This window comes from Acanthaster planci, linkage group LG02 (genome assembly GCF_054643075.1).
Source record: "Acanthaster planci isolate LZ-2023a linkage group LG02, COTS_SCS, whole genome shotgun sequence".
Classification (NCBI taxonomy): Eukaryota; Metazoa; Echinodermata; class Asteroidea; order Valvatida; family Acanthasteridae; genus Acanthaster; species Acanthaster planci.
The window spans coordinates 24747560-24768115 of NC_141778.1; the positions used below are offsets into that span (position 1 = coordinate 24747560).

Here is a 20556-nt window from a genome sequence, read left to right on the forward strand (position 1 = left end):
CACTTGAAGGAATATCTCCAAGGAAGATTGCAGACAAACCTAGTTCATTTCTTCAAACTATTTCGAAAGATATATATATGAGATTGACAAATGTGACCTGCATGGAGCATGATAGTCTTCAGTCCAAGGCAATACCTCTTGCTTTATTATGTTTCAGTTGGTTTTTCAGTGGGGCAAATATAGAAGTCAATACATGTACAAACTTGCTGCATGTAGATGTAGAGAAGGTCCAACCAAGTTTCAGTAATTTCACTCGTACCTTGTTTCTCCAAAATGCATGCAGTTGTAAACACAGTACAAATACATGTACATACTTCAAACTGAGTGAAATCTTTGACCTCTAAAATTCCAATACTTTTTCAAGTTTGGAATGGAATTCCTGGCAGAGGATTGAGAACAGTTGACCAAGAGATTTGACTCTGGCTATTTGAAAATACTTCCATTTCAGGACATGAGTTAGGATCAAGGACTTCTTAAAATCTACTTTCCATAAGCCACATTTACATTGGTCACCGATGTGGACTTAGCCACACAATGTGGACTCAGCCCTAGAATGTTTTATGAACATTAGCCTTTGCTGAAAGTACCATACATGAGAATTCATTCTTTAAGAAGTGGTTCTACTGTCACCAATCTACTGACATATTTTTCAGGTTTGAGCAACTTTTTTTTGGTGTTGGTGGTGGCGAGGGCAAAGTTTGTTCCATTTGGATATACTACAGAGGTAGGCATTCACCATCAACAGCAAAGCAAGACCAACTGTCTTCAGAGGTTTAAAGCTGGATCAGAATACTAGAAATACACTTTTAAAACAAGAATTTATTTGAATTACAATCTGGTCATTTAGACAGTCCAGTTGCTAAACTATGAATTTCAATGTACATGTACATGCAAAGGGGGAATGGATTTTTGTCCAGGTAACTTGTTGATATTAGGATTATAATGGTACACTTGATCAAGGCATTGACAATTCCTTCAACTCAATTAGAGGAAAATATCAGCATACAAAGCCAGGCAAGTCAGATGAATGAATTCTTATTCATGCCTGGGATGAAGTTGACAACATTTAGCTGATAATCTGCAAAGACTGGAAGTTGATGTGAGGAGTTTCTCAAGGTGAAGGTGTAACTGTAAAATAGATCCAAGGGGAAGTCAACTGCAGAAGACAGACTTCCTCACGGTATCATTTCTAGGGACATGATCTCCATGGACAAGGCTCTGGAGTTTTATTGATAACATGGATTGATGAAACACCCAGTACCTGTCACTCGCTGACAGGATAAACGATGTCACCTTTCGTAAGAGCATCCATACATGTGATGTACATGCTGTGTAAACCAGCACAAGTTGATTGTACATACTTGGTAAAAGCAGGCATCATACGACTATACAGCAAACAAGTGCTGTTTGTTGTAACAGCAATCAAACAAAATGAACTTTTGTCTCTCTCTACCCGACCTTCAGTGGGTGTCTGTGAAGATTGTGCCTGCTAGATGCCTGTAGATTCTGGCAAGAATGGAGCTAGCAAACCCTAGTCCCTGACACAAAGCTCATGTGTCAAGATGCTTCATCAACCAAGCCATTTTGGCTGTCTTTAATACCAGCAGCGGAATTTTTTCAACCTATCCATACAAGCCTCTCTCCATCACATAACCTTTTTACCTCATAAAAGAGAACTTTTGTTGCAGTATCTGCAATTTGTTTCTATCATGTTCTCTGATTAGTATCAATTTTTTAACAGGTCAATGCCTTGATCAAGTGTACTGATATTGCCTTAGACTGAAGACTATCTGTGCAATACTGTGTTTGTCTATGCAGCCAGTGTACCACTCCTAGCCATGAGATGTACCTTGGATTTATCAAGCAACACATGAGGATGTTTACAGAGTGCATGAATTAATACCACAAACTTCAATTAAACTTACCATGGACCTTGTAGCCGGGACTGGCTCCCCGTGTCGATGCCACAGTTTCTGTATAGGATACTGAGAGGCAGATTGGCTATCCAATCTCCCAGGCCATTCACTCCTCTGATTGAGGGAAACACACACCATTTTCAATCTGTCCTGATTCCATTTCTTTGCTTGTTGCTATACAGTACCGGTAGTTCCCCTCCCTGTTTTTAAGGGATGAGGAAATGGTTGAGATACAAGTTACAATTTCCTGAATGAAATGAGTTGATTCTGAGAGAGCTTTTTCATTCTGGAATCAATCCAGTTCATTTCTGCCCTTGCTAGCTAGGATGTCATTCAGCAAGGATGGCATTCTGTTGTACAGAGCTTGAGCTTTGAACATTGTCTATTCATTTGAGAGAGAATAACATCAGATGACAGACTTGCATTTCTCTGGTTCTCTAGTCAACACACTGCATGCTGTAGCTCATAACATGTGTATCTGTACAGTAGTTTTCCAAAATATTGAAATTCCTTCTTTTTTGGACAACCTCTGAGCCAGTGTGTGTTTCCTTTTTTGCCTGGAGTGAATGGTCTGGATACATCGTCCACCCAGCAATCTAACAGCATGGTTCTCCCCCTTGACACACCAGGGACTTCTCCACAGAACTTGTCAAGGAGTTTGGCTTTCATTTCTTGTTTCTTCTTGCCATGCTACAAGCACTTCAACAATGCAAAATTAGTCAACTGACTGCAATTGAATTTATCTTTCTCCAATTTCAACTTTGAGAGATTTTAAAGCTATTTTGTTTCCAAAATCTTTGACAAAAAGGGTTAAAATGAAGGTTACATGTACTTCTTGTAGTTGCTTCAAAATCAAATCTGAGTCAAACACAAAAACCAGACTGAAATACTTCTTTTATCAGAGTGACATCAAAATTTCTGAATTTGGCTTATTACATCAACAGTAAAATGGCGGTTTGGGTTTATGAAAAGTGTGCTCTCTCATCTCCCCCAAAATGCTAATTATGTTGCTCATCAAAAAATGTTATTTGTACTTTTTTATTTAGTATAGTTTTGGTCAAGAACTTTTTGTCACAGAAATGCTAAAAAGCTTTCCCCCAAAAGAGATGATTTCCTTTTCTTGTTTTTCTTTCCTTTTTTTCATTATACCGGTAGCTCCGGTGCAGTTGATCACTTACTGAATTTTATTTCATTTGCTGCTAAGCGTTCATTTATCTTATAATTCTTTTTTCGAAAGAACTGACTGTGGACTGAGTAGGCACAACAAAAGACAGAAGATTGTTGAGTTATACCATGGAAGATACCCACAACAGGAGACTGAGAAAACTGCCTTAGAATCATCCAACATTCAAAATTTCGAAGAAAAAGAGAACAAAAGTGACCATTTGTAAACATTTCACTTTGCTGGATCCAAACCATGATCAACTGGAATTTCTGAATTATCGATGGAGCAATTTTGAGTAGGTGTGAAAAACAGTTCCTTTGATTTGCAATGTTTAGAGTCATGGATACATGCATCTGCTTGGCAGAAAAGATAAACCAATTGTCAAAGTTGACAGGATCCTTACCATGTTGCTGCCAACCCCAGCATTTAATGATCTGTGAGTTGTAACACATCTTGAACAAGCCGATCACAAGTTATGCAGCAGGCCAACTCACCGGAACCTGTCGGTGCCTGCGGACGGGGAACACGCAGCCCACACCAGGGGGGACTTGTATGCGCTAGGGTGCTTCGAGAGATTTGAGTTTGCCTGTTGGTGAAGGAAAGGTATGGTGCAATGTTAACAGTGGCTTCAAGATGTATAATCAGCACCCAGCACACACACAAATAATTCTGTACAAACATAAACTGGATCCAATTGAGATAAAAATAGCAATTAACACAACCATAAAATTCAGTTATACACTGTAAATGAACATGTATGCTTTGAATATTATTGGTAGATTTTGAAAGAAATAAAAACCTGATCAAGTGACATGCAATAATCTTGTTAATGGAGTTGGACTTTTTATGCAAATGTTAATGCTTTCAAAATTAGATATGTTTTTTTCTTTGCTTTTTTAAAGAGTATTCAACTGAAGAGGACTGGTTTTTACCACACACCTAAATTTGATGGAGTTGGATGTGAATGGAGATCAGTACAACAAACGTGTAGCTCTGAACTGACTCAAGAGCAATAACTTTAATTAGCTTCCTTTAAGCTCAATTTACTTGCACCTCAGTGGTTCATGTACAGTACTGTACAGTATGTTTGGAAGGAATAAACTACTGTACATCTTCTCAAGGTCTGATGTTGCTCACACTATTAATGAATACTACGCATACGTAATCAGAACAAACTATTAAATGATGTGATTTGGATGTGTGCCAGTGCTGATTATACTCAAGATGCTGGGTACGAGATTGGTAAACAATGAATGTTTGAGGAATCTGTCAATTTTCAAATGATGTGGTTGTGGTAAATTTTTGAGGAAACTCAGAAACATCTCATGGGTGCATCAAATACACGTACGTCCAACTCTAAACCAGAGAAACGTTTGAAAATCATCAACAGAGTAACAACCATGTAGAAATATCAGGTTTTTATACTTGAAGAGAATGCCCATGAAGAAGCAATGTGCAACTCCACAGTCTGACACCAAGAATGAAAAATGGTTTTTCTCCAGAGACAGTTTGTACACTGTGGTGACTGTTGACCATTGATAACAAAGTGTTGTTTACCAATCTAGTACCCAGTCCCCCAACAGGCATACTGCCAGTACCAGGCAAATGTTCTCAAACAATGAATACACTTACATGTAAGACAACCAGCCCCCTAAGAATACTGCACAAATGTTAAGGATTAGTGTCAACATAAACATTTGGAATTTTGTTCAGCTTATTTCCTTGCAGCAGTAAGTAGTCAGCTGCCTGTACCCTGGTCCCTGGTACTTCTTCCTGAGTTCATCAGACTTGTTTTCTTGTGGTTATTTCCAAGTGCATTTCAGTGATTCTATAAATGATCAAATTCTCTCTATAGCAATAGAAAATTGAGATTATCAAAAGAACGTTAACTTTAACTGACAAGTGAATACGAAGTTGCAATTTTCTGAGATCAGATATTCTGTAGGGGGGCTGGTTAAATGCAGTCCAATTGCACAATGTTATGGCACATTCTGTGCGTTGGATAATTAAACCATTTCTAGAGTCCTTCATTTTAGAAGTGTCCATAAAGCAGCATTGTTCATGTACTAAGGTTGTCCACAAGTCCCCCAAATGGCAACTTCAAGTTTGGATCCCAAGATGTGGCACTGAGGGGACAGAGTTGGAAGTCAAATGGATCCAGAAAAGTCACTTTCTGAAACTCAGTTCCAGTGACCTGCTCTGAGATTCCAATCCAAGTAGAATTCTAGATGTCTGACGCAATTGGTTCCTATCTTGTCATGGCAGTCAACAGTGGCACACTGATCTTTCCTGCTAGGAAAGCGGTGTACGTGTACATGTACATTGCTCAACATCAAAGGCCATTTGTCAGCAGTCTTCAATTATCTCAAGTCACAGGCTTCCTTCATACAGCCTTGTACCAGGAGGGATGAAAGTTACAATGTATTAAATTCAAATTGGCTTCAATATTGAAGTCAACACTATGACAGCCCTTGTGTCTTGGACAGAGCAAAGGGCTTCAGAAGTGGCTGACCAGTCCAACAGCAGGAAATTAACAGCAAACTTAAAACATATAGAGGGGTTCATCTGTCCTTCTGGAGTAATGAGTTCCATGCTGTGTGACTGGCTGTCTCCTGTGAGTTCCATTAGACTGTCTCCTGTGAGTTCCATTAGACTGTCTCCTATGAGTTCCATTAGACTGTCTCCTGTGAGTTCCATTAGACTGTCTCCTATGAGTTCCATTAGACTGTCTCCTATGAGTTCCATTAGACTGTCTCCTGTGAGTTCCATTCGAGGAGTCATTTCACCGGGGCTGTCTTCCTTTGGAGGATATGTTCCACTAACTGAGTGAATTGGGGAACCTGGATGCAGTCCATATTCACCAAGTCCTCTCTCATGATGACTGATCCATGCTACTGACCGCAGTGCCTGGGGCTTAGTACAGCAACATCCAGTGGGTTTTCCAGGGTGTACTTCCATGCAGCTTTCTGGGTTGGTTTGATGATCTGAGGGCAGCTGTCTTCCTTGACAGGGAATCTGCAGGAAAGTTGTAAGGAAAGAGATTAAATACTTTGTTTTATTGATCAAGCCACACTCTGATACTGTACAGCAACTGTCAGAGAATACATGTCCAGTGTACATACATGTACTAGCATTTCCTTCTTTGCAACAGCTTCAAGTTCCAAATGGTCAAATTTCCAGTTTACAATCAAATGTGGATCTGTTTGGAAACTGGCCACTCTGGAGATTTGTAGAACATTTACTGACATTCCAAGGTACATGTGTTTCACATGACGTGATTCAAATCTTCATAAATACATTATACTGTAATATTTGTTTCTCAATGGGGTACAGATGCAGATTGTTGTGAGTTCTTCTGAGTGACCTATGATTCTATACTACCCTCTGGTAGATCAGGATTTCCATGGGATACAATCGCACATGCGTAAAACTAGTAACAAATGCACATTGTTGGCATTTTGGAATTGATTTATTCCCTATGCATCAATGGTCAGGGGAGACAGTAACAAAGTGCAGCCATTGTTGCATAAAAAACAGGATACGACGAATGCTGGGAAAGACAATGTCACTCCAAGGTCCATCATGGAGAATGTGGTGGCCAGAAAGAATACACTGTCTACATGGAAAAAAATTGGCGGCAAACCCGTCAACGAACTTGGGCCCATTAACACAGAAATTACAAAAATGTTAAGCTAACTGGCCAAGTGCATGAAAGCTGTGAAAGAAGAAGTAAACGCAATCAAACAAACCCAGCAAGAATTGGAGGACAGGCATGACCTCTCTCATCCTACCGGTACACGTAACTTCTCTCAAGTGCACTACTTTTATCTGCCCCACGATACTGAATGGGACTATGGTGATGATTTCTACTCATATCTGATGGATGAATATGCAGTGCAAGCACTGTGACTGCAAGATGACGACGAAAGGTCAAAGTGCGAGAGCGTAGTCATGACCATTGTAAACAATATGGGCAACAACGATCACGCTGCAGGAGCTAGTGCCAGTGCCACCGATGTGGATTCCGTTGTAAATAAATTTGATGAATATCTTGAGGAGTTTATGACACCAAAAGAAACATGTGAAGCTGAATCTGCCGCACTAACCAACGGTGTGAATAAATTGTTTCTAAAGGGATATGGATTACGCACTGTTTTGCCAGAAATCAGCGGAGATCAAGCACCCCCAGAATTGTGTTCAGCTTTGTAGTCAGGTTGAAACTGACAAACTTGTGCATACATGTCAATTATTGAAACCAAAAAGTTTGATGAAAGAATGAAGATCATTCAAACTGCTGTATCCAACGTATTCCTTGACATGGAAAAAGCGTACGACATGTTATGGCGCAAAGGGGTTATCATTAAACTCCAATCTTAATTCGATTAGAGTTCTTAATTCTATTAGATTTGTCAGCTGCATTTGACACACTTGACCAAGACATCATGCTGAGTCGTTTTCAGCATAGGTTTGGCATTAATGGTACAGCACTTAAATTGTTTGCTTCTTATTTCCAAGAAAGACTGGCTTACAGTATGTACATGTTGCTGGGGTTGATTCTGAGGAAAGGCTACTCTTGTCAGGAGTCCCCCAGGGCTCAGTCATTGGCCCTTTGACGTTTACCATGTACATTGTACATCAGCCCAGTCTGTGATATTTTACGTCAACATGACGTCCATTATCACATTTATGCTGACGAAGTAACCTCCGCTCAAAACACAACCTAAAAATACCACGTACATTCAAAAAAGTAGGAGACAGGGCTTTTTCTGTTGCTCGACCCAGATGCTGGAATTCATTACCTCTTAGCATTCGTAACTGCAACTCCCTACAACAGTCCAAATGTCAACTTAAATCTCATCTGTTTCCACTCTAGGTTTGGGTCATCTGCTCTCACTAATTTTATCTTAGCACCTGGTTTACTTTCCTGCAGTTGCTTTTTTCCCAGCGTATTGTAACATTCGGAAAAATGCGCTTTATAAATGTTATTATTTTTATTATCATTATAATTTCCTGAATGATAGGAAAATTCAAGAAAAACCAACAATAATCTTTCCACACAAAGGATAAAAAAACGGTGTTCCCCAAGGCAGCGTAATCAGTCCGCTTCTTTTTAACACTGCAGTTAATGATCATTCCAAAATCCTGCCTGATGCCAAAATCTCTCAGTATGCAGACGACATACATGTACATGTTGTATGTACATGTAGCTATTTGGAAATCAAACAGAAACATCACTTTCCTTGAAAAGAAAATTCAAAAAGGTCTCCAAAATATTTTGATTTGGTGTGAAAAATGGGGATTTACTGTAAGCTATCACATCCAAAAACGATTGCAGTCTTTTTCACCAGCAAAAAGAAGGTCAAAATCTCTCTTCCCATCCAAAACCGATACCTAAATCCTACAATCAGCCAAATTCTTTTATCACCACTAAGGAAGAAACTGAGAATTCATTCATAATTAACAAAAACAATGATAACATCATTAACGAGTCTTTCACCATAGAAGAGCTAAACTACATGTATGCAACTGATTCTTCAAAATGCACTTCCCCTGGCAAAGATGGCATCAGTAACAATGTTATCAAACACCTCCCCATTAAAATCTGTGATTACATGTACATGCATCTCCTAATTATCTTTAACTTACATTGTACATGTAATCTGGCATTCTTCCAGACATGTATGTCCCAAGCAATGGAAAGACCCAATTCTCATCCCCATTCTTAAACCTAACAAAGACCCTTGCAATCGATCTTCTTACAGGCCTATAGCTCTGACTTCATGTCTATGTAAAATCATGGAGTGCATGGTTAACTCTTATCTTTCCTGGTTTTTAGAAAGCTACAACCTGCTTTCACAGTATCAGAGTGGTTTTTGCAAAGGCCGGAGCACCAAAGATCACATACTGAACCAGGAGTCTTCTATTAAGAAAGCAAGATCTAACAGAGAGAGCATTCTTGCCGTTTTTCTGGATACAAGTATAGAAAAGGCTTACGATATGTTGTGGCGTAAAGGAATTGTGATTAAACTGCAGTCCCTAGGTAATACTGAGAGAGTCACCAAATGGATCAACAATTTCCTCACAGACAAGAAAATCCAAGTAAATTTCAACAACTTTCTTTAAAAAAAAAAAGGAATCTTGGATAATGGTGTCCCTCAAGGAAGTGTTATCAGTTCTCTCTTCTTTCATATTGCTGTAAATGATCTCAATTCTCACAATGTCAAAGACATTACTTTCTCACAATATGCAGATGACATTGCCCTTTGGAATTCAAACAGAATATATCTAGAAAAAAAATCAAACAAATCCTCAACAGCATCAGCAGTTGGTGCGATAAATGGGGTTTTAAGCTATCGATTGCCTAAACTATTGCTGTTCTTTTCACCACTAAAATACGAGCCAACATCTCTTTGAATATCAATAACAACATTCAACTACAACCTTCGGCTAAATTCCTAGGAGTCACCTTCAACAATAGACTAACATGGAAAACACACATTGACAATGTCATAACTAAATGCAGTAAAAGACTTAACATTTAATACACGTAGATGTATTTGTGGCAACACCAGGGGTCACTTGTATACTGCTCTTATAAAGCCTATTCTGGAATATGGGTGTGAAGTGTTTAATTCAGCATCATCGTCACTCAAACAAACCCTTGATAGTATTCAGTACCAAGCCCTTGATAGTATTCAGTACCAAGCCCTTGATAGTATTCAGTACCAAGCCCTTGATAGTATTCAGTACCAAGCCCTTGATAGTATTCAGTACCAAGCCCTTGATAGTATTCAGTACCAAGCCCTTGATAGTATTCAGTACCAAGCCCTTGATAGTATTCAGTACCAAGCCCTTAAACTATGCACTGGTGCTATCCATGGTTCCCCTCTCTACAGACTTCACACTGAATGTGGGCACCCCTCTTGGCTCATTAATGACAGTTTTCATGTAACTTGTATGGAACTAAAATTCATGCTCACAACAATCATCCTAATGATTTTTTCCATCAAGACAACTGGCAAATGTACTACTGTGCTGAAAAATGGTCTCTGTCTCCTCACAAAATCCCTTTTGAAGCCAGAATAGATCACAACACCCTCACTATTTGTCCACTTACTGATAACTTCCCTTTTTGGCATTATCATACACCTTCTGTTTCTATGGAAATCATTTCCCATATTCATGTACATGTACAATGTAACCCAGATACTGTACACCTCCTGATGTAAAAAGGAATATTTCCATGGAAATCATCCATACCACATTGGACGATTCACTACATACATGTACATACTGACGGATCTCACAACGCAACTACACGTACATGTACATGGACCAATACTATTGGGTGCGGTATTGACATGTACCGGTACATGTACATTCCCCAAATGAACTACTCCAAAGGTTGTTGGCTGAATGACAGTATTTCTGTATTTGCAGCAGAACTCTTTGCAAATACTTCTTGCTGTTGAATGGATTGAGGATGTCAAACCCCTCCATACATGTACATGTATTTTTAGCGATTGTCTCAGTGCAATTCCAGCCATATCCAAACCCTTTCCCCAACATAAGATTGTCTCCAATATACATATGTCCTAATCTCATCAGAGTATCCGGAATCAACGCAATATCGTCAACTTTGAATAGATCCCTGGTCACTGTGGTATCCCTGGTAACGAGAGAGCAGATCGGATCGCTAAACTACCGATACCTACATGTACATGTACCAAGAAATAAATACATTGTACAGTGTACATGCAGATCACTGTATCTCCCATCTGAACAGCAAAATCAAACACATCCTCAAACAAAACCTCAAGGAAAAATGGGCCAAAACGATCCTGAAATTACATGTAGATCCTGTCAAGAACATCAGGTTTGAGCCTTCTTTTTCTTTTACATGCCTAGGAGTATGTAAAGGCTTCAAGAAATTCCTATAGATCACACTGATAAACACCCAGGTGGACTTTGCAAAGTACATGTACCGGGTATGTGCATGCAAGGACGACGCCGAACACTTTCTCCTAAAATGTAGCAAATTCATCCCACAAAGACAAACCCTTCAACAATCACTAGGCCTCATCACTGACACACAAATGAACCTTACATGTAAATGTACATGTACATATCTTCTCACACAAAAACAATACAGTTGCCATATCCTGAAATACATCAAAGAATGCCACATCAGTATTTAATCTTTTCTTTTATCTCGCAGGGGACGAGAGCTGTGAGCGGTTGGCTGGGCATAGCATCACAATTGCAGTCAGACCAAGGGATGCCAATGATGATTGTACCGTGTTGGCCAACACAACTGTAGTTTCCTGTTTTCTGGAGAGGGCAACTGTTACCCTAGATGGACAAGCTACATGTACATGTACTACATGTACATGTAACTCTCAAATTCAGCTGCACCCAACACCCACTGAGGAAGAAGTTATCTCTGATAGCAGAGCATTTATCAGGAAAGCCTCACTAGAGTCAGAACTATCAAAGCCGGCAACGTCAATCATCCTCAGTGCATGGAAACCTGGAACCCACAAGCAATACTCAGTGTACATCCAAAAATATGGAACTCATTTTGTTTGCAGAGGAAACCTGATTCTATTTTGCCATCTATTAATGAAGTGATTGATTTCTTGACTCAGTTGTTTGATGAAAGCCTTGGTTACAGTGCCATAAACTCGGCCCCAAGTGCACTTTCACAGTTCATTATCTGGACAAGGGGGATTATCATTTGATGTTACCTGTGGGTAGTTAAGTTTCTCAGAGGGGTGTACATTAAACCTCAGACCCCCTGTACCTTGTTATAATGATACACATGTACGTGGGATTCCTCTGTTTTCCCTAGGTACCGGTATTTGAGGTCACTTTCACCAGTTGGAAAATAAACACTGAAAATATGTAGTTATCTTTAAAGTCTGGTCTTGAGCATGCGCATTCGTATTCCATGAAATTCCTTTGATCCATCCAGAGAGCAGTATAGAAGCACAGTTAAACATCGACTTTCTGAGGTAAGTCTTGTTCTTCTGTTACAACAAATATTCATTTTAACCTTTGCACTTTAACCAACCATGTACTTATATGCAAATGTTGAGGCAGTTCAGAGACAACAGTGAGGAATTAACCTCAATAAATAGGGACAATTACAAGCAATTCAATGTGCATCCACACTAGGGAATACCAAATCCTTGAGGCTGACAGTGCAACTCAATGTGGATCCACACTAGGGAATACCAAATCCTTGAGGCTGACAGTGCAACTCAATGTGGATCCACACTAGGGGATACCAAATCCTTGAGGCTGACAGTGCAACTCAATGTGGATCCACACTAGGGAATACCAAATCCTTGAGGCTGACAGTGCAACTCAATGTGGATCCACACTAGGGAATGCCAAATCCTTGAGGCTGACAGTGCAACTCAATGTGGATCCACACTAGGGGATACCAAATCCTTGAGGCTGACAGTGCAACTCAATGTGGATCCACACTAGGGAATACCAAATCCTTGAGGCTGACAGTGCAACTCAATGTGGATCCACACTAGGGGATACCAAATCCTTGAGACTGACAGTGCAACTCAGTGTGGATCCACACTAGGGAATACCAAATCCTTGAGACTGACAGTGCAACTCAGTGTGGATCCACACTAGGGAATACCAAATCCTTGAGACTGACAGTGCAACTCAGTGTGGATCCACACTAGGGAATACCAAATCCTTGAGGCTGACAGTGCAACTCAATGTGGATCCACACTAGGGAATGCCAAATCCTTGAGGCTGACAGTGCAACTCAATGTGGATCCACACTAGGGAATACCAAATCCTTGAGGCTGACAGTGCAACTCAATGTGGATCCACACTAAGGAATGCCAAATCCTTGAGGCTGACAGTGCTACTCAGTGTGGATCCACACTAGGGAATACCAAATCCTTGAGGCTGACAGTGCAACTCAATGTGGATCCACACTAGGGAATACCAAATCCTTGAGGCTGACAGTGCAACTCAATGTGGATCCACACTAGGGAATACCAAATCCTTGAGGCTGACAGTGCAACTCAACGTGGATCCACACTACGGAATGCCAAGTCCTTGAGGCTGACGGTGCAACTCAATGTGGATCCACACTAGGGGATATCAAATCCTTGACGCTGACAGTGCTGTTAGCATGTGCATTACATTATCATATCTGAATACAATTTGCCACGCATCCTACCTGCTAAAGGTGCCCTCCAATTGAATTGGTTTGTCCCTTAACCTTGTTCCACAAGCAGGTGCTAGCCAATGAAGACAGTGAATGCAGGCACCAAGCAATGCCACCCCAATGCCAGCGGTATGATGCCATCATTCAAGGTCAAGCTGACCTAAAAACTTGTGATGATGTAGCAGGAATTCCTTGACATCCAAGCAGACAGCATGGTGACATGGAGAGGTGTGTGGTGTACTATGATGGTGAGCTTGGAGGTCAGATCACAAGCCAATACTCAAAGCTGGTAGTAAGCTCCAGTATCTGTGAAGAGAACGAACAAAAAAGACAGGGCATGGTTTATGTGACAGGAACTACAGTTGTATCATTCATGTAGCGGTACCGGTGCTTTCACATTAAAAGACCACTAATTCTTTGGTACCGGTAATTTGAGACAATTCCACGCACAAGTGAACTTGATGCCCAACATTTGACATCATGAACACACATCCATGAACATGTAAATTTGTAAATCAAATAATTGAAAAGTGGTACAAGGCAGCAGACACAAAGAGCACACTGTAGAAATATCAATATACTGTGCATGTACATGTACATGTGTACGTGTATTTGTATGCATTAACCTGAATTCAAAATGTACATGGACATATATGCATGTACCAATCTTTGTACAGTGTACTGAAGTTCCCTTTACGATAAACAGTAATCCTTGCTGCATGGCACAAAATAACACACACCTCATAAAACTACCCAACAGCTCTTGTTTTATTATGCATTCAAAGTTATTGATAAAATAGCAGTTGGTATCAAAGTGTTTATTGCTGTCTAGTTGCTAATCCAAACAGATCCCATCTAAGCTTGGACGGTATCGCATTTTTGAATATTGCAATGTTTGTGATAAAAATATTGCGATATTCACTTATACCATGACATTCTTTGAAGTGGGGTATTACAATGAACATGTACATGTAAGTGTGTGCCATCAAAAAGCAACCAAGCTATAAAGTGGTGACATTGACTGGAAATACCAAACAGCTACTGCAGACTGACTTTCAGTCAGGCTCTAAGAGTAGACCTGAACCACAGTGATAGGATAAAACTTCAAGGGCTTTTGGCTGTTGAGTTGGCAGTTGTTTAAGTTTCATGCTGTAAACCAACTCCAAGTGACAATGCAGTACCGGTTGACACTGGATGGCTGGTACCACAAAAGATGGAGTGAATAACAACGATATGGGGGTTTTGCTTTATTCTGGTTTGCTGTAGTAGCAAAAATACCATGGTATCCAAATTCCATTTGCCGGTATTTCAGTATTTATGGAGAGGACCACCAGTAAAAAGCCTGCTTCCATTTCGACGTGGTTTATTCTTCCTTGATGTGAAAATACATGTAGCTTTCTGATGATACATTTAAGTCAGCCATGCTCAGGTGGTGACTTTAGGGCCACATGTGTGTCAGTTTGCCATTACATCAAATAAGCCTCTTATTCTGGAAAATCAACAGCACAGTTGACAACTGAATGTGCAAACGTTTTGATACCCCTCCAGAAAAATGGACGAGTCACATGCATTGCAATAGGCGGAGCCTCATTTTCTTTCATAAAACCCTTTCATAAAACCCTTTCATAAAATCCAGTAGCTGGATTTTATGCCAAAATTTGATCTCTTTCTAGGTGTAAAAGAAATTTGCAATGCAAAATGGTCGAGCCGATATGTGACTAGTGTGGTTCCCTGACCACAGATTTCCCAGACATCTCTGTTCATACATGTAATCTCAGCGGGAGTATACAGGTAGTCAGAATTCTGGGGACTGGCATCCCAAGCAACATAAACGTTCGTGACCCAAATATGCTGCTGATGATGTGATCATCAAGGGGAAAAGAGGTAATTAAGGATGGCAGAAAAAACCTACATGTGTAGTAGTTCACAATATGTTAGTTACAGGTACATGTATTATCATACGGTCTTTAAGAGAAGATTTGCTTCAGAAAGCGCAAACGGATGTTTCATCTGGTACTCCAGCTGGGCAGCTTTCAAAATACAAAAGCGTGGGGAACCATCAAAAATATGGAGAGCAGTGCCAGTACGGTGTACCATACGGAGAAGTACCAACGTAGCTCCACTACAACTGTACATGTACATGTAAGTGGAGCATTGTTGATTGTGACAGTTGGGACTGCTTCCAGGTCAATATGTGGTTCATGTACATGTACATCTTGTGCCCCAACTATATATGGGCTGCTCCTGCAGTTTTGTTAGAGGATCATGTTTGCCAATAGAGTTACCAGTATTGTGGTTGCAAAGTCCCAGCCCGCATATTTGAATGGAGCAGGCGGTGAAAAGTTTAAGTGTCAATGCATGTGTCTAGCCCCACTAGTGTGGCACGGACCCTCGCTATCGGTCCATCTTTAGCCACACATCCCTATGTAATGCAATTTTGTGTCGGCGTGGTGAAATTTTCAGCGCACCCTCTTATAATTGTAGGCACAATGTTTTTTTCACACACAAATGATCCTTAGTCTCTCCGCCTTCTAATTACCATTTACTGAATGATTTCACTCACGTTATTCTGGTATTTTCCAGTCTTTTTGCCTTTACCCATTCAATATCACGGTCGCACTCTCCATGCCACACTAGTAGGGCTAGCTTGTGTCGAGCAAAAACGGTCAGATTTCGTTGTCACTTTATGTCATGGAGCATTAGTATGACCAATCTCATCCAAAATAAGGAACACTAACGCTCCCCTTAGTAGAGCTACATACATGTACATGTACATGTACATGTACATGTATGTATGTATATGTAGTACCGACGTATGTAGACTAACATAGGCTTAGTATTAGCCAAGCTGGACTCCCTGACCGTACTACGTTACGAAGACAACGTCCAACCTGGGCTTACATGTAGCTTAGTACTAGTAGGCCTATAGGCCTACTAATAAAACCACATCATCATCTGATCTAGCCCCATTAGTCTGCTAGTGTGGCACAGACTCTTGCTACTGCTCCATCCTTAGCAACACATCCATATACGCAATTTGCGTGTCGGCGTAGTGAAAAGTTTGGCGCACCCTCTTAAAATCGTAGGCATAATTTTTTTTGCACATTGAGATGATCCTTAGCCTCTCCGCTTTCATAGCGCCATTTATTGAATGATTTCACTCACGTTATTCTGGTATTTTCCAGTCTTTTTGCCTTCACCCACTCAATCTCGGGCTTTCTCTCACAGACGCCATCTTTAAAATAAGGTCGTTGAACACTACGTCAGTTGGCCCCTCATCGTCTCGACGGCTGTTCCATGTCAAGACATATCTAACACACGGACTGAGCGATAAGATACTACATGTACCTTCCAAAACTTGGGCAGCAGCTTAGATTTATCTTGACATGACAGCTGTCGAGATGATGAGGGGTTAAGTGACGTAATGTTCAACGACCTTATTTTAAAGATGGCGACTGTGAGAGCGAACCCGTGAGATTGAATGGGTGAAAGCAAAAAGACTGGAAAATACCAGAACATGACTTCAATAAACGGCCCAAGAATGTGGAGAGGCTAAGGATCATCTCGGTGTGCCAAATAAACTACGCCTACGCTTACAAGAGTATGCACCGAACTTTTTCACTACGCCGACACGCAAAGACTAAGAGCGGTAGCGCATGCAGCGAGAGTCCGTGTAGTGGGGCTACATGTACATCTGATAATGATTGTGTATGCTATATTGCTAGCTTTATTTCATGCTGTTGCGCTGTTTTTTCGTCATTTTTGCGGATAATGGCTACTTGCCATCAATGCTATCGATAATAAAGGAAAATATTGTGAAATCATTACTTTGGATGGAAAAAATCTCACATTTCTGGATGTCCACGTTGTGCATCCCGCCGTTGCGTATCCTGTCTGATATATAGCGCCCTCTGTTGAAGAAATGAACAGCGCCCTCTTCTGACATTGAAAAAGCAGCTCATAAATAGCGCCCCCTATTGGTAGAAGTGAGGGCGCCCTCTCTGGCAATGCTACTTGATGCTAGTTTGAAAGCGCCCTCTACTGAATAGTAAGAAAATGAAATAGCGCCCTCTATTAATTTAGGACAAATCAAACAGCGAAGCCACTAAAAAATTACTATGCCGCCCTCCGAAACTTAGAGTAAATCTCATTTTTGTAGGATGGCGCCCTCAAATAATGGCCCCATTTTTATAGATTCTACAGCTTCCTCTACTGATCTTTGCCTTGGCTCGTCTTCTGCATTCTATGCAGAAAACTTTGAAAAATTTGTCGATTTCAAGGCATTTCCATAAAATTCAGAATGTGATTTTTTTCTGCATGAACGCCCCTCCTGATACCTTTCGGGTAAAATAAAACATATGGGGGGTGGGGTAGGGTGGCAATAGTTTTTGACTCAAACATTATTATTCCTTGAATAATTTTATTAAGTAGCTGTATCACACTGTCTCTGCTTGTTATGTTCCATCTTACAAGTTTTTAAAAACAGATCCTTTCAAAATTGTTGTTGAAAGGTAATGGGACATCACCAATCTTATTCGCACTTAAGTCAGAGTTTTCTTTAATACTTTAATACAACTATATCCTTCATGCATATTCATGATCAACCAGAGGCAAACCTCTCATGGGACTGTACGCACCATCATGTGCCCACCATTCATGTTGTTCGAACGTACACACAGAGAAAATACGCATTTGCAGAGGAACTAACTAGCACACGGGTATGTGTGAGTTTGTCTGTGTACATCTTCGAAGCAATCGAGGAACTGCCGCATGGGTGTAATGTGCACTTACGAGCATCACCTCTGCAGACACATGAAGCAAGGGGTACTCTTAACAATTTATTAGCATTTTTCTGAGCTTTTGTGCGTCTAAACTGGATAGGTTTGATTTTACAGAGTTTAAATGAATTTATGGAGCTGTAAAAAACATAAATAACACGGCATTTTATTCAAATGAATTAATTTTAAGGTTAAACCTCAGAAAATGAATTCTCATTTTACAATAACTCAGGGAATACTAACAACTAATCGGCTATCCAACCTGAAAGCATGTTATTAGTACACAGTAATCACGAATACCACGTCGACTTTCAACTGAGCTTTTAATCAACACAACACAGGTACACATATCATTTATGTTTGAAAAGATATTGATCCCAAATACAATTTTTTGGAGGGGGGTCGATTTTCAATAGATAGTTAAAGTGGCCTGGGCAATTGTGTATTAAAACAAAGTTAAAAATGTTCTTAAAAACAGGTAATGTTAACATGCATTGTTTAAAGGAAGGCACGTAATACATAGAATGTCTTGATAAACACAACGCCAAAGGAACACTTACTGATTACTTATAAAGGAAAAAAATACCTCACAACCCGTCACCTAAAATCAATATTCCTCGGACCTACAAATAACTAAAATCGTTTATGAAGATAAAACTTGAATCAACCGATAGAAGAATGTGAACCCTTTCAGATACCAACACGATATCTAAATCAGGACAATGTCCAGACATTTTAGGCTCAAACAAAGAGAGGTATCTTTTGGCTTGAAGGAGCGCAGTAATGTGTGCCCATATTCAAAATCGCAGAAAAATACAAAGCAGAAGGACAACAACTCCATATTCCTTCAGCGGATTTTTCCCTAACTTAAGCAGCAGCGTGACAACAACTCTCGCATATGTTTTCCTCACTGAAGCAAATTTCGAACTGAAACTTTAATCAAGGGCTAGAAGAAAATGTGCCATCTCAAATGACACCACGATTATCAGACTTTTTAGGCTTGAGCGTATGGAGACTTCTGTGGGCGGAAAGAGGCCTGGTTACGTGTGGGCAAACAGACTCTCGCGAGAAATACACAGCAAAGGGACAACTCTGGACTTTTCCCCGATATTTCCCGAACTAAATCATAATGGATTTGAAACCTCTCGGAATGGATATGCGAACAGGCGTCCTTTCAGATTAAACCACGACTGCCAGATTTGAACAATGTCCAGTCTTTTTAAGCTCTGATTTATTGACGGGTTTTATCAGAAAAAGAAGTGTCGTGTGGACAGTGGCAGATTCGATGAATTCGGGAAGCTACAATATAATATTTGCACGAAAGCCTAAACGCAAAAAAATACAGCAGAGGGACGACAACTCTAAACTACTTCCGCGGGTATCTCTCTAACTGAAGCAAAAATGGATACGAAAATTACATCAATGGTTAGAGGAATATGTTCTCTTTAAGATGACACCACGATTGGAAGATTTGGACAATTTTCAGACTCTTTAGGCTTTAATGTAGGGAGGGAACTTCGCACATGAAGGAAAAATGTAATGAGTGGAGAAAGGCAGAATCGGAAAATAATAAAGCAGAGGGACAACAACTGTCAACTACTACGACAAATATTGCTCTCACTTAAGCATATATGAATATGAAACTTACATCAAAAGCTAGAGGAACATATTCTCGTTAAGATGACACCACAATTAAAAGATTCAGACAATTTTCAGACTTTTTATGCTGGAATGTAGGGAGGCAGTTTTCAGCTGGAAGCTAAAATATAATATGTGTACGAAGGCCGAATCGAAAAATCTTACAGCAGTGGGACGACAACTACTTGGGTGAGTATTTCCCTCACTGAGGGAAATATGAATATGAAGCTTACATCAATAGTGAGAGGAACATGTTCTCTTGAAAATGACACCACGATTAAAAGATTTGGATAATTTTCAGACTCTTTATGCTGGAATATAGGGAGGCAACTTTCAGCGGGAAGCTAAAGTATATTGTGTGCACAAAGGCGGAATCGCAAAATCTTACAGCAGTGGGACGACAACTACTTGGGCAGGTATTTCCCTCACTGAAGCAAATATGGATATGAATATACGTCAGTGGTTAGAAGAATATTTTCTCTTTAAGATGTCACCACGATTAAAAAATTTGGACAATTTTCAGACTTTTTAGGCTTCAATGTAGGGAGGCAACTTCGGTCATGAAGCAAAAATGTAATGAGTGGAGAAAGGCAGCGTTGCAAAATAACAAAGCAGTGGGACAACAACTCTTAACTTCTTCGACGAATATTGCGTTCACTCAAGCAAATATGAATATGAAACTTAAATCAACAGTTAGAGAAACATATTTCAGATGACACCACAATTTAAAGATGTGGACAATTTTCAGACTTTTTATGCTGTCATATAGAGCGGCAACTTTCAGCGGGAAGCTACAATATAATATTTGCACGAAAGCCTAAACGCAAAATAATACAGCAGAGGGACGACAACTCT

The 20556-nt window shown here is 40.1% G+C and overlaps 1 long non-coding RNA gene across 2 annotated transcripts; it reads right to left on the reverse strand.

Annotated features, from left to right (window-relative positions):
• Nucleotides 1-685: 685 nt before the first annotated feature.
• Nucleotides 686-17195, reverse strand: LOC147800054 (uncharacterized). Of its 2 annotated transcripts, none has more exons than XR_015424361.1 (3): nt 17135-17195; nt 13298-13591; nt 686-6096 (listed from the first exon to the last, which is right to left on the reverse strand). It is a non-coding gene; the product is annotated as an uncharacterized LOC147800054 (long non-coding RNA). The 2 variants fall into 2 exon arrangements; XR_015424362.1 differs by having other exon boundaries at nt 17114-17190.
• Between the last annotated feature and the right edge of the window lie 3361 nt (nt 17196-20556).